Consider the following 14,947-nt stretch of genomic DNA (forward strand, 5'->3'; position numbering starts at 1 on the left):
CTGGCTTTGGAGAAGCAGTGGTTCAGAGCATGGGCTGCAGGAACAAGTGGATGATTCCAACAACAGAGAACCATTTATGTAGATACATTCCTTAGAGCTTCTCCAAAATCTATTGGAAAGTGAAACCCTGGAGGAAAATAGATTTCTGGTAGTCCATGCAATATGCCTAGTACTCTTTGTATCGTGAATACCAAAGAAAATAAAATATTATTTTGCAGTCACAGACTGCTGACTCTGGTAATGTGCTGGATACATTTTAAAGAGCTTAGCAAAGTGATTAGAACTGAATGCAAGCATGCCTCCTATATTCCAGTATTAACTAGCAAGAATAGATAATAAAATAGAGACCTCATTTTACAATAGTAAGCAAAAATTTTTTTTTTATAAATTAAATTAATTAAATTAATTTATTTATTTTTGGCTGTGCTGGGTCTTCGTTGCTGTGCGCAGGCTTTTCTCTGGTTGCCGCATCTTTGTTGCAGTGCACGGGCTTCTCATTGCAAGTGGCTTCTCTTGTTGCGGAGCGCGGCACGTAGGCTTAGTTGTTCCGTGGCATGTGGGATCTTCCCGGACCAGGGCTCGAACCCGTGTCCCGTGCAGTGGCAGGCGGATTCTTAACCACTGCACCACCAGCGAAGCCCAGCAAAAAAAATTTTTAAAGGACTAATCCAACACTCCTGATTTTAGAAAGCTGGTGGATCAGGTTAATACAAAAACTTGCCTAACATGTAGAAATTCAGGATACTATATATAATATATAGAAATTTTTAAAAAGTGTGCTTCCCAGTTTCACATGATAGAAAGAAAATCTGCAGAAGTGAGAAATAAATAAGGAATGAAAAAACAAGCATAGGTCCAGATGATGTTATAGGCAAATTCCAACAGTTCTTCAAAAAACAATTCTCATCTTATACAAACTGGTCTAGAAAATAGAAAAAGAGGGAACATATTCCATCTCATTTTATGACATATGGTAATCTCTGCAAATTCAGAGAAAGCATTCATAATGCTAATACTAATTATTAATGCTAATACTAATTTATAATATGAACTTATAACAACTGTTTTAACCTGAGAAAGGAAATCACAAAGAAAGCCAAGAGCAAATATTACACTTAATAGTAAAATCTGACAAGGATGTCTGTTATGCCAGTTTTAATCAACATTATTATGAAAGACCTAGTTAGCAGAATAATATATGAAAATAGATAAAAGTTAAAATGATAGGTAAGGAAAAATCAAATTGTCATTATTTGTGAGCAAAATATTAATTTCTACATAGGGAACTAAAGGAATTGAAAGGCAAAAACTAGAGCTACTAAGAGACTTCATCGAAGTTGCTCGATACTAGATTACCTTATGAAAAATGAATTCATTCTTGTGCATCAACCACAAACCACAACCAATGAAAGGATAAATTTTTGAAAATGCCATTTGCAGTATCAAAAACTTGTGATAAAATCTAGAAGTGACCTAGCAATAAATCTAATATAGATGTCTAAGATCTTTATGGAGAATATTATAAAACTTTATTGAAAGCCATAAAAGATTTACAAAATAGAGACATATGCTAACTTCCTGGATGAGAAGTCATAAATATGTAAAATGTCCCAAAATATACCTGTAAAATTCAATGCAATTCTAACGAGCATTTCAACAGAGTTTCCTCCCAGAACTTGATAAATTGGTCCAAAAAGCCCAATGGAAGTGTAATGGGCCAAGAACAAAAAAATTCTTGAAGAACAATTAGTCAGGAGGGGGAGAATCTCCTTACCAGATATAAAGATTTATTATAAAACTATATGGTAATTAACGCAGTGTGGTGATGGTATAAAAATAGGCACAAAGGTTCAGTAAAAGAGGAGAGAGTGTAGATACAGACTTAGGTTCACACCAGAATTAAGAAATATGGGAAAAGTGGCATTGCGTCGTACAGGAGGGATGGCCATTCAATTAACAGTGCCAAAAAATCGGCTCCCCATGTGAAAAAAATAAAGATATTTTAACTTTTATACACATACTACTCATTGAACTAAAGTTTCAGATAGGCTCCTAAGTAATAATCATAGACTCCGCAACCTAAGAAAGTGGCATCCCTATCCACCTACGTGATGATTTATAACTGGGAACATGAAGAAGTGGAGCAAAGATGGTCCCAGGCTGAAGGACCAGCATTTGCCCTGATGCAGAAAGGAGCATGGCGAAAAGCAGGAGGCCGGTGTGGTGGAAGCTTAAGGAAAGGCGATAAGTGTCCAGAGTTGAGATCTGATATATCGTTAGGACTGTGTCAGACCACAAAGCTCTTGTGGACCATGTTATGAGTTTTAGAATCTGCCCTAAGAGCAGTAAAAGCCAAGAGAGTATTCAGTGGGATGAGTCCCGATCAGACTTCTTAGAAGATCCCTCTAGCTGCTGTATGAAGAATGGATGAGAAGACGCAGGAAAGACCACGCTGGAGGTTCTACCAGTTGTCCAGGGGCTTGAATTATGGAGGGGGCAGTATTATGAGAGAGACATTTTAGAAGGATATACCTAAAATGGGAAAAAGGTCACATGAACAAAAATGTATTCTGTTGCAGTTCTTCCCATAATTTCACACAGGGAGTCTAAAGCCGCAAATGAAATGAACCTTTCAAACACTGCTAAGGTCAACAGAAATGTCCTGCTTCCCTATGTTTAGAGCTAAAGGACCAAAGAAGGAGAGAGGCCTCATGTTTGGGTGGGGGAGTGGAGAGATGGAGAGAACGCTAGAATCACATGGAGAGCTTTGTTCAAGTTATATACATCCTGGCCACGCCAACCTTCCAATTCAGACATCAGAAATTCTAATAGGGAGACAAAATTAGGTGAATCATTGAGAATTTAATATGACAGCGTATGAAAATGCAAACATATTGTTGTCTTACTACTTCTAAGGAAAGTTATGCTGACCATTCTTGGGCGATGGGACAGAGGTTGTTGCTCTGGTAGAGACTGAGCTCTTCACAACCCTCAGAAAAATATTTGCCCCACCGTGAGAGCTCCAGTAGTCCACGAGGAAGTAAAGGGCAGAGGGAAAGAAGGTATCAATATGAACTTCAAGTCAGGGACAGCTGCAAGGGTGCAAGAGAGGACTAAGCAGGCGTGGAGACACACAGCCCTGGACACCACAACTGAGCAAGGGAGCATCATGGCTGGACACTCGTGTGAGTGGATAGCAACATCGCGTGGAGACTCAGGGCCTGGACCCCTCAGCCTTTTCCCAGCGTCGTGTAACCTTCAACAGAGTAAGAAAAGGAGCCCTAGGAATGAGTAAAGCTTTCTCAAACTAAGCATCTCGCTATCTCTACCCCCAGACCCACAGAGAATAGCGGCTGTAAAACTTCTGGAGCCTCATTGTTAAGAAGGGGTCTTTCCTAAGGAGGATCCTTTTTGTCCATTCCAAGTTCTCCAAGGTTTTCTCCAGTCACTTTGGAATGGCTTACATTTATTATCGTGCAGTTATCCAGATACACCTAGATTCAAACTGGAAGAGACCTGCAAGAGCATCTAAGCCCCACTTTACAGATGAGACAGCTAGGCATTTGGCCAAGGTCACACAGCAAGAGTATGAATCACTGGGACGAGAATTCAGGTCTCTTGCCTCCCACGCCAAAGCTACATCATCACAGTCTCTCCACTTCAGTAAAGGTGACTTGACCCAGAAGCACAAGCTGTTTCTAACCTCCCGCCAATAAATGTGAACTGCTTCTCGGTTTGCGGTCGACTTGTGAAGTCACATCATGAACGTACGATAGGAAAAAATTCAGTGGGATGAATTCTTTACTTTCGGGCTCCCTACTGTTCTCACATATATTACTTCAACTCTCAACAGGGAGTTGCAGTTTCAAGGAGTCAGTGAAATAACTATGCAGAGCCATTACATCATGTACAACCAATGGGGGATAAGCATCCATGGACTACACAATGCCTCGTGCAGGATAACAGCCTGTTTTTTGTTTTGTTTTGTTATTTTTTCCTTGGACAAACATCTTTATTTAGGATATCAAATAAATGCGGTAAAAAATTATGCTAACAGCTTCACACAAAGATACAAGACCAAACTTAGAATTACTTGCTCGGGTTACTCAGAATGGAACAAAATTCTTTCTGTGCTCGCAATTAGCACAGAAAATACCCAGTCATATTACTTGCTTTTCAATGGACCTTTACTGGTTTACTGTAAGATCCCACGCTGTTACAGTACAAAAGAAGTCACTCCCGCCCCCTCCGGTATGGTATACAGCCTAAACAGCCAAGAGCGCAAGGGTTAATGTGATGCAAGCTTTTCTTTATTTACAATTCTAAAACTGCCGTACAACTTTTTCCTAGTACAGCTATCAACGGGTTCACTTCATCTTTAGTTTACTGTCTGAGGAAAGGAAACATAAGAACATAACCTGTCACTTTGGACCTAGCCTCCCACTTGACAAACATGGATCCAGGATTCTAGGATTACAGGAGGATCGCCGTTCCCAGTCTCCGACAGGGGCAGGCCTGTGGCATTTGGCAACACAAAGCTGTCTGCTCTGGCTTCTTGGCTTCTTAGTGTACATATACGATTTCTATGTATTCTACCTATACGTTTTCATAACATCTCAGGTGTATAGATGAGCCCCTGTATGTGCTATCAACTTCATCCCCTACTGCAGAAGCTTTTGGGTTTAAATCTGCCTACCAAATCTTGACCATGACATTTGGAACAAGATCAAGCTATCTGAATGAGGAAATTCAAAAGCTTATTCTCAATTTTTAAAATAGAAATATTTCAAGATTCCCGATAAAGAACTCTTCATAAATAACACTGTTTACAAGCAAATATCAATCTGTTGATAATTGTAAGAAACTGATATACTATGTTTAAATGTGAAAGCAATTGCATTAGGTTTCGATAAATTGAGACTACAACTAAAACTTTTCCATGCTGTTTAATCAAGTTACTTACAATGTACACATTCCTGAGTATACCCTACTGTAGTGACACTGTTTACTTCCGAATTTTTTGCATTCAGCATAAAAGGTGTTTCTTCCCAAGAAACTGAACTTTTCTGTCAAATGCGCTTGACCAAATAGGAGAATTGGGTTCATAAAATGGATTCATTTCAAACTTTATGTATAAATCATAGACATCGATAAAGAAGTTCTTTATTCTGGCTTCTTGCCTGACGTCATGCCACATAATAAATCTCATATGACCCGCAGTGACGAATGCTGAAACAAACCATTCACTGAACTCGTTCCCCGTCTTCAGGTACGTGTTGTTTGACAGCCACATGTTCTGTCTACGAGGTCGATAGCAGTGTGAGCTACGAACTCGTTCAGATGGTGGTGATCGTCTTTGGATTCTGCTTTTCCAGCTGGCAGAAACTCCATTTCAAAAACTGGATTATCATGTGACCAACAATGACAACGTAGAAGCTTCCAGACATTGTCTTCAATAGATAGGCCCTGCGGTGAGACACCAGTAACGGAAATGCCCAGTGAATTCCCGTGGCCTAACAGTTTGTGTTGATGAAGGCTTATTTCTAGAAAAAGGAAAAACAACTTACTTTTGTTTCTGATTTAAAAAGAAGGCAAATTTAAAATGTATAAGTGCATGTACTTATATCTTTTTGTCTCTGTTCATTTCTTGCAAAGACATCTATTTGTCATCAGTCATTCATACATAGGCCTGTAGGAATGTTTCCCCAAATGACTCTCAGGGAATTGGGGTCTTTGAGGTATTTCATGAGAACATGCAGGAGAGCTGCAGTCTTGTTTCCCCTCTTGGACCCTCACCAGGCTCATTTAGCAAACTAAAGGCTTTGGAAGACCTTTCATTTAGCCCTTCTGACCGACGTCTTTGATCAGGAAACCCTTGTATATTTTTTTCATTTAACGTCCGTAGAACTCCAGTTCCACAGAACACCCTTTGGGAGGTGCTGGTTCATGATTACTCTCAAGAGCTTAGCACCCTGGAGGGGCATTTTTGGTCCCACTGGCTCTCTGTGGAGCCTCATAAGTGTAGCGCTAGCTGTGAGCCCATCACCAAGGTGATCTCCTGACATCAGCAGGTTCTTTTCTGTCACAATGGGACAGACGGCATCTTTCAACTTATTTTTGCAACTCCTGAATGTCTAAAATTACCCTCAGTGAATATTAGCTATTATCACATTGAGACATAGACCTTGGGAGAGACATTCCTGACCATCCAGCTCCTGTTTTCATACTGACCATGTCACCTGGGCAGAAACCTTAACACTTATTACCTAACCCCAAGCACTGGGAGTTGAGTCGTGGAAGATCTGGAGGCTCACAGCAGGCTACTTTGTGCTTTATTCTTTCCTATCCCTCTTCTTTACATTCTCTTTCCCAGTCCCACAAAGGCCAAACAATTCCTCTCCTTGTCATATGCCTGCGATTTTTGGAAACAGTTTTGTTTTGAACATGCCCTTGAGAGGACTCACCTTTTACCCCAAGCATCAAATATAAGTATTTCTACCAAACTGTTGGCATGTTCCTTCAAGGAGAAATCTGATTACTCTTTCCCATATCACTGTTATTGAAACTGCATGTGTATATAAAAAGGGAAGATGCCAATGGTAGTGCTTGCTCAATGAATGTAAGTCACCCTCCACCCTCCCCTCTCTGTTGGTCTGGAAGTGCTGTCATCAACCCTGGCTGCACATTACAACCATGCGAGGAGCTTTTAAAAACACAGATATCTGGGCCCCGCTTTTAGACATTCTGATTTAAATGATGGAGTCCATACATGCATTGATTTTTTTTTTTAAGCACTGAGGCAATTCAGTTGTACACATCAGGGTAGAGTTTCATTGATTTAGAGCATGGAATCAATGAAGGTGGAAAATGCCATCAGTTACCGAATCATCAGAAAGAAGAAATGCTGAAATATTTCACAGGGAACGAATACACCTGAGCACCCACAGCACCTATTCAGCTATCCCCCTGATCACCAACAGCTTTCCTTCCACATGTTCAGAAAAGTGTGACAACACAGTAATTTATGCCACTGCACTCCCAGCTTGTGAGAATGGGAAAATGAATCTAGAACATTCAGGCACTTTCTTTATAGCTGTCACTGGTGTGATGTCACAGTTAAAATTTTACAACCTGGATGGATATTCAACCAACTCTGATGCACCCAGTGCAGGGTAATAGTAACTACCACTAGTAATCTAATTTGAAAATCCCATTCTTATGGTTTGATTTCTAAGCTCACTCCTGATGCCAACCATTTAGCCTGGGCTCCCTTGGAAGCACAGCCTGAAGGCTTGAGAATAATCCCAGAGATCAGGACAAGGGGAAAGTAGATGTAAGGAGAGCCGATATGAGGATTCGTTAGCAAGCAGGCTGCCACTAGGTGTGACTGATCGCTCAATTCTGTGTGTCCATCCCCTGAGAAGACGTAAAAACTGCATCTTAGACCTGTCCGTTAGTCAAGGGAGAGATAGGAAATTACTCAGTGAGGAAGTGATGAACAGCAAGCTTGGTTACCCATTTTGTATGGATGATTGGCCTTGAGTCTGGAAGGAAAAGGACTGGAGAACTAGGGACAAGCAAGTCTGGGGAAGAGGTATGTAGACTCACCTATAGGAATGGGCACAAAGTATGCAGATATTACTGTCCCCCAGGGAGCATCCACTGCAGAGGGGTCTCTCAACGACCAGTGGGGAAGGATGATTCTGTGCTGCACAAAAGGTGCAAGAACAGAGTGGGCGTGTGGCAGACGCTTGATGGGTCCCCACTGATCTAGCTAACGCTGCTCTTGAATGCCCAACCTGCCAGCAGCGGAGACCAAGGAGATCAGCCAGCCTTTTGGTAGCAGGTTGTTTACAACAGACATCTTCCACTCCAGGGAGACAGAAATTTGTCCTTACAGGAATTGATGTTTCATTTGAATATGGGTTTTCTGTATGTAGAGTCTAAACATAGCTGTATTGCAACATCTATGGCCCAACAAAGGCAAGGAAAACAAGGACTCAGCTTCCTCAGAGGTGAAGGTCAGTGTCACTGCACCAGCACGCCAACCCAGACCAGCGTCCTCTGGGACCTGGAGTCAAGAGTAATCATCTTCCTAAAGCACAAATTTGATCGTGTCATTCACTGGCTTAAAAATTTTAATAGCTACTTATTGACCTTAATAGAAAAGTCCAAATCATTTAACGGAGCTAAGAGACTCTCTAAGATTTAGCTTCTGCTTCTTGCCATTCTTTATCTTTTGCCACTTCCTCCCTCACAGTGCCAACAACGCTGAACTACTTTCATTTCCTTAAAATGGAGCCAGGCTTTTGTCTGTGTTGCACCTCAGCCTGAAACACCCTCCCCCAGCTTGATTAAGGCCTACTCAGCCATTAGATCTCAAAGGAGACAGCAAGTGTTCTTGGACGTTTTCCTAGACCCTCTGAGACTGAGTCAGTTGTGGTCATGCCCACTCACCCTTCTTACTTAACTCTTACTGTAATACTCACTATGTTACATTGCTTGTCCCTGGATCCCCTATTAGACTAGAAGTTTCCCAGTACTCCTGGAACCCAGCAAAAATTAAGCACTTGACAAAAATTCATTAAGAGAATTACTAAATGAGTTGAGTGTTTTTCTTTTCTTTCTATTAAATTGTTCACTATCTCTTATGTCATTTAAAAAGATGAGTGTGCATTTCTTCTCATATACTTCTCCAATGTGCTTAAGAAGTAAAAAATGGAATATGAACAGCTGAAATTGATGGGGAAATTCAGCAAGGTAAAGTTTATACCATTGGGCTTAACCTCTTATAGCCGTCATCTAGGAAAAATAGATTAAGTTCCGTATATAGATTCTCAGTCACTGAGCATTCTCCTACATTTTCTATATTAAAAAAAATCCTGGGCTTCCCTGGTGGCGCAGTGGTTGAGAGTCCGCCTGCCGATGCAGGGGACACGGGTTCGTGCCCCGGTCCGGGAAGATCCCACATGCCACGGAGCGGCTGGGCCCGTGAGCCATGGCCGCTGAGCCTGCGCGTCTGGAGCCTGTGCTCCGCAACGAGAGAGGCCACAACAGTGAGAGGCCCGCGTACCGCAAAAAAAAAAAAAAAAAAAATCCTGTGTTATGTTTTTACCACAATAGTATATTGCAAAGCTGAGCACTCTGGCTTTTGACCATTTGTCTTGCAGATGGCCTTGAATTGTGATATCGCAATAATTAGAATCTAGACTTCATGGTGACTAACAGAGAACAGCAACTCAATACAGCTATTCCCTTCTCAGCTGTTAACATAGGGTCCTCAGGGGATAGTGGCTGTCCCTTTCCCAAAAAAGTATCAGCAATGTATCTGCAATGGGTACATAAGTGTCTTCTGAAATGAGAAGAATAAAACTCCCTCTGCATCTTGACCCAAGTAAGACCCATTCTTCTATGAGGATCAATCAGATTTTACTATAAGAGAGAAAGAACAACATGGAAACAGATAGGCTATAAAGTATGGTGGTTAGGGTCACAGGCTTTGGACTCAGACATTTGGATTCAAATTCTTCTGCTGTAAGCCTCTCTAAGCTTCAGTCCTTTCACATACGATGGAGATAATAACACCTACTTCATCTGATATTGGGGAGATTAAGTAAAATATTGATGTAGAGTTCTTAACACATAGTATACTCTCAGTGCACCCCTGGAAGCTGTCACTGATGAGTTCTCATGAAACTGGGACAATAAGGGAATCTGATCAAGAGAGTCTTAGGAACCAGGATATTCATAGAGGGAAAGGGGGAGGTAAGAGGGGATGAGGGGAGTGTTTCCATTTTCTCCAAAGTAGTTTTTATCAAACCACAGCTTCCAATCTGGGGTTTGAAAATCTAGGCAATTGTCCTAGGAGCCAGCAGTGCAGAAGTACATTGTGATAAGCCTAGTTATATTATGGAAAATATCCTCAGCAAACTGCAGGGGAGAGTTAGAAGGAAGATCCATGGCTAATGTACAGTTTTTAAAGGACTCACAGAGCTCACTGGGACACAAGGATGTTTTGTGCCTTTGTCTACTCATAAACAGATAATAAGCACAGTGACTCACTTGTCAGACAGAAAACTTGATTAACCTTTTATATTTTTCCCCCAGCAATAAACAGAATCACAGTAAATCATCTCCTCAATGCAATCCTGGAGTAAACTGGAGGTTAATTTCTCATTAACTCATTTCAAATTTCACATGGTTAAAACATACTGCCACATATAGAATGCATCAAATGCACTCTAGAACTTTTCCTGATGTAAGAATTACAAAACTGCATAGCCATAAATAAAACATTGTATTACCTATGCTCACATACAAAGGCTGAAATGATCAATATGAAATTAGTACTTTGTCATTCCCCATACACTTTGTTTTTTGTTTTTTGCGGTACGCGGGCCCCTCACTGCTGTGGCCTCTCCCGTTGCGGAGCACAGGCTCCGGACGTGCAGGCTCAGCGGCCATGGCTCACGGGCCCAGCCGCTCCACGGCATGTGGGATCTTCCCGGACCGGGGCACGAACCCGTGTCCCCTGCATCGGCAGGCGGACTCTCAACCACTGCGCCACCAGGGAAGCCCTCCCCATACACTTTTATATCTAATATTTCATTTGTACTGAATGACAGATACCATCAGGTGGGCAAGGGAAATATTATCTTCATATTGAAGATGAGGAAACTCCATCTCTGAGAGATTATCTGGCTTTTTCAAGGCCACAAAGCTAGCAAACAAAGGAACAAACACTCGAGCAAGTCTTATGACCCCAAACCAAAATGAAGCCCCAGTGGGCCTCGCTGTTGCTGTTGTCATGTATGTTCACAATCCCACATGTTTCAAAGGATTTCAATTATAGATGTTTAGCGGGCAATGCTGCAGTATAGGAGTTTAGACAAGGGCGTACAGTCAGACATCTCATGGCCCATGAATAGGGTGCAAATGTAACTGAGAAACTGAATACTGTCTGTTCCTCTCTGGACCCAATCTTGATCCTTGTCTGTCCAGCATTGTGCTCTGAGAGGCTGACCTTATGATCCACAATGATGAGATTCCTGCTTCTGGCCTCCTGATGGGTCACCCAATAGAGACCTTCTACAGAAAATTGGATGGAGGGAGGAGAGGAAGGTTTGGGAATTTGTTGTTTCCCCAGCTCCCATTTTGAGACTGTATCCTCACTACAGGTCACAGCTTCAGTCCAGTTGCCCTCTCCAAGCAGTCCTCTGTGCCTCCTGGTTTAGGGGTCACCCCCTCCTCTTGCCCCTTCAGGGCCAGGGGGGTCAGGGAACCCAGACGTTACTACCCTCCAGGTACTGCACCATCTCTGTACCTCCCCTACACCCTTTGCTTTTGTAAATATCTCTTTATTAAACTCTCTTAGATTATCTGAATTAGAGCGAGCCCCTGTTGCCTGCCAGGATCCTTCCTGACATTACCTTCCAGAGTGAACATTGTGCAAGGTGTCTATTCTCCATGAAAAGAAGACCATTTTATCCCCTTTCGTAAGATTAAATAAACTAACCTTCCTTTCAATTGAGAATAATACAAGGTGTGTGTCTGATGTCACAGGTGTATCTGGACCACACAGCCTAGAAGGATGCTGTCATAGAAACAGACTCTTTTCCCTCCTCCTTTTGGTAACAATATTCTGATTTTCCATTGAGAAGCCACTCTCTCTTCTCCTTTCAGTCTCTGAGCTTAGGGTGTGACTGTCTTATACTCCAGGAGCATGTGTCATCTATGAGAGAAGCTCTAACCACAGCGACTGGTTTAAAGCAGTGAACAAAGGCAGGGGAACCAGCATCTCGAGTCAGGAAAGAGACTCTTGTCTTCCCACTGGATTTTCTAAGTTGTGGAACCTCAGCCTGGAGGTGCCAGTAGCCATCTTTGACATGATATAAAAGCCAAAATAGCAAAAGGTGGAAAGGAATGATGGTGAAATATGTCTTCCTGGCAAACTGAGTTGAGCATTTGAATTCAGCCATACCCGAAATTGCCCCTGGACTTTACTTCTCTGGGCCAATAATTTTTTTTTCCCCCTCTGACAGTTTGATTTGTTGCCTGCATCCAGAGGAGTCTGCAGTAAAGGAAAAACCTGACCTGGGAGGCTTGAAAATTATTCCAGTCTCTGTCATTTAGAAGTTGTGTAAATTATTTTACCTTTGTGAGCTCAGGTTCCTCATCCATAATAGGAGGTTTTTGTTCTAGATGTTCTTCAAATGCCTCTCTAGAGCAGAATATGGAGAAGGAGAAAAAGAGGCCAAACTTCCAACTCAGTTGGAACTAAGAGGAAAGTCATGTCTCAAAGCGAGCTCATTCTCTGTTCCCAGCACATCTAGGACAGCAGACAGGTAGCCCTGCTCTCCATCCAATAGCAGCTACTACAAAGTATGACCATACCCAGCCCTTGTCAGCTCCATGGATATTCCTAGGAGCGCTCATCTTGTCTTCCCTTCGTTAAATCAACCAAGTACACCACGTAATTTTCATGATCTCTCTCTTCAAATCTAATTAGCACATCGAATGACCAAATAAATATTCAATGCCTACTGTAAGGAAGCTGAGGTGCTAGGTATTGTGGTTATTAGCATTCTATCTTTGTGTGTATCCTCCTTGGGAGGGGCAATTCATTTCAACAGATGAATGCCAGAGGGGGGAAAAATGAGTTTTGTAGTAAAGAGGAAGGAAACTTTTGAAGAGTAGGTCATCCTCCTTACTATCTATCCATCCAATCTTGCCACACACAGTGTCCTGGATACTGTTTCTGGGCTGTTCCCAGTAGCTCCATTTTCTGCTATTATTTTCCAGTGGAAGAAACTTTAGCTTAAATAAACTAGGCTTATACAAAATGAATGTAACAGCAAAATCCTACACACTTTGTCACATTTTTGTTGAGTTTCAAGGACACATTTTTACATGGACATTTGGATGTGGAGAAGAAACTATTATTATCTTCTTTCTCCCCCCATTCCCACTGAAGGTGGGGAAAAAACTGAAATTTGCACATTGAGGGTATTTCAGGCTCTGCTGCTTAAACAGTCTTTTAGAGATTTGTTTAGTATCTTTTGGATAAATACTCAAAGTCAAGATTCCTGTTTCCTCTTAGGACTCACCTTAGATATCCACAAGATGACTCCTGGGTGGAAGGGAAGCTTAGCTGTCCTCTTTGTGGCGAGGAAAGGGGTGATGTCCACCTACGGGTCCTGATGCTGTCCCCTGGTCCCTTCTAGCCTTTGAGATGATGTCCTGTCCATCCACTGGGGATCCTGCTGGTAGAAACTGCTGACACTGCAGTCAGCATGACTTGCGATGTGGTGGCCTACTGGGGTCCAGGGTTTCTCCGTCACATTGGTCCTCACTAAAGCTGCAGATTCTCTGGGTCTCAGCCACCTCCCTCCATCCTGGGTCTATGGTTTTCCACCATATAGCTTCTGCCACAGGGTCAGTTTCCCCCTGCTCTTCCCACCACCCTCCTCACTCTTCCACACCTTTCCACCTCTGGCAGCATGTCAGAGTGTTTGGATACCTTCCCTGCCCCACATGAGCTGACCGTTCCCAGATACCTTTTTTTTTGCATCCTCATGGCATACTACCATGTCTATTTTTCTCTTCTGTTGCCATTTTCTCTTTTTATTTTTTGCAGGAGTTCTCTGAAGGTGGTCTCCTCCTCAGGCCCCAAACAGGAAAGCCCCCTCTGCTTCTGCCTTTCCTCCTTGACCTCTCTTGATTTGACCCCAGGGGCATGTCCTCTCTCCTGCTCTAGCTTTCTCTACCTCATGGCTTCCTCCTAGAATCAGAAGGTATATCTGCTTCAGCTTTCTACCCAGTGGGACATCACTTAGTAATATCTTCTTTCATGAACTATGACTCTTTGATACCTCCCTCTTTTTTCCTGGGCAGTAAACTGAGCTTTAATGATGGATGGGCTTTGAGAGAACATCAGTCATATGAGAATAGAAAGTGTAGCTATTTAATATCTTCTAAATGTGATTCCTGTTACATCTAGAATGTGCAAAACTTTATGTTCCTTTCTAGCAAGGGAGCTGAGCACGGGCTTGGAAGAGATACAGAGGTGAATAAAATGTGCTTTCTACTCTCCAACAGCTTCTGACCTGGTGGAAGAGACACAGGAGAGCACTATTGGCAAAAGAACCAAATGTAGCCTCCACTTCAGTTCTGTGAGACCGGAGAGGTGAAAGGCTATACAGGCCCTTAAAACCTGGCAGCTTTCAGTCTAATTGCTTCTGTTTAATTCTGCGAGTTAGAAACCACAGCCAGAAACCTACCTGGACACGGTTTTTGAAACGTAATGATTTCTGTCTCTTAGTAAACTGCAGGTAGGGACTGGCCTTGGGAGTGGGAGGGACCCACAGATATACTCCCTGCCTGCAGGCTGTATACATTTGTACCTTCACTGTGGGAGAGGCAGTACTTTTTCTCTGGTAGGTGGTAATTGACAAAGAAGATCCTGGGAGAGAGTGGCATGAGATTAGAGCTGCGGTCTCAGTGTGTAGCTCGCCCACATCAGGGTTACTGGGAAACATGTCAGAAATGCAAATTCTCAGACCCCACCCTAGCCCTACTGGATCCGAATCTCTGGGAATTGGGGCTTTAAAGGAAAAAACATACCCAGTTTTTCCTTTACTATGTGTGTTCCATGTGTCTTCTTTAGCACTCACACAAAACACCACTTCTGACACTTCTGGTCACCAAATGTGTGGAGGTTTTTCCCCCACACCAGGCAAATCCCGGCAACACCAGCTGGGTGTCCTCCAGTTTAACTCAATTCTGATACTATCTACATGGAGAGCGAGTCAGATCCCACACGTTAAGGGGTCAGTCCCAGAAGACGGCTCCTGCCTCACTTCAGAGGCCAGTCACAAGTAGCAGGAGCCCAGGTTACCCACAGCTTCTGTCCAGTTGGACTTCAGATCAGAGGTTCCTATAACCCTCC

The 14,947-nt window shown here is 42.6% G+C and overlaps 1 pseudogene; it reads right to left on the reverse strand.

Annotated features, from left to right (window-relative positions):
• Window positions 1–547: 547 nt before the first annotated feature.
• LOC112393910 (trafficking protein particle complex subunit 2-like) lies at window positions 548–14,850 on the reverse strand (annotated as a pseudogene).
• Window positions 14,851–14,947: the final 97 nt, after the last annotated feature.

This window comes from Neophocaena asiaeorientalis, unplaced genomic scaffold (assembly GCF_003031525.2).
Source record: "Neophocaena asiaeorientalis asiaeorientalis breed wild unplaced genomic scaffold, Neophocaena_asiaeorientalis_V1.1 scaffold152, whole genome shotgun sequence".
Classification (NCBI taxonomy): Eukaryota; Metazoa; Chordata; class Mammalia; order Artiodactyla; family Phocoenidae; genus Neophocaena; species Neophocaena asiaeorientalis.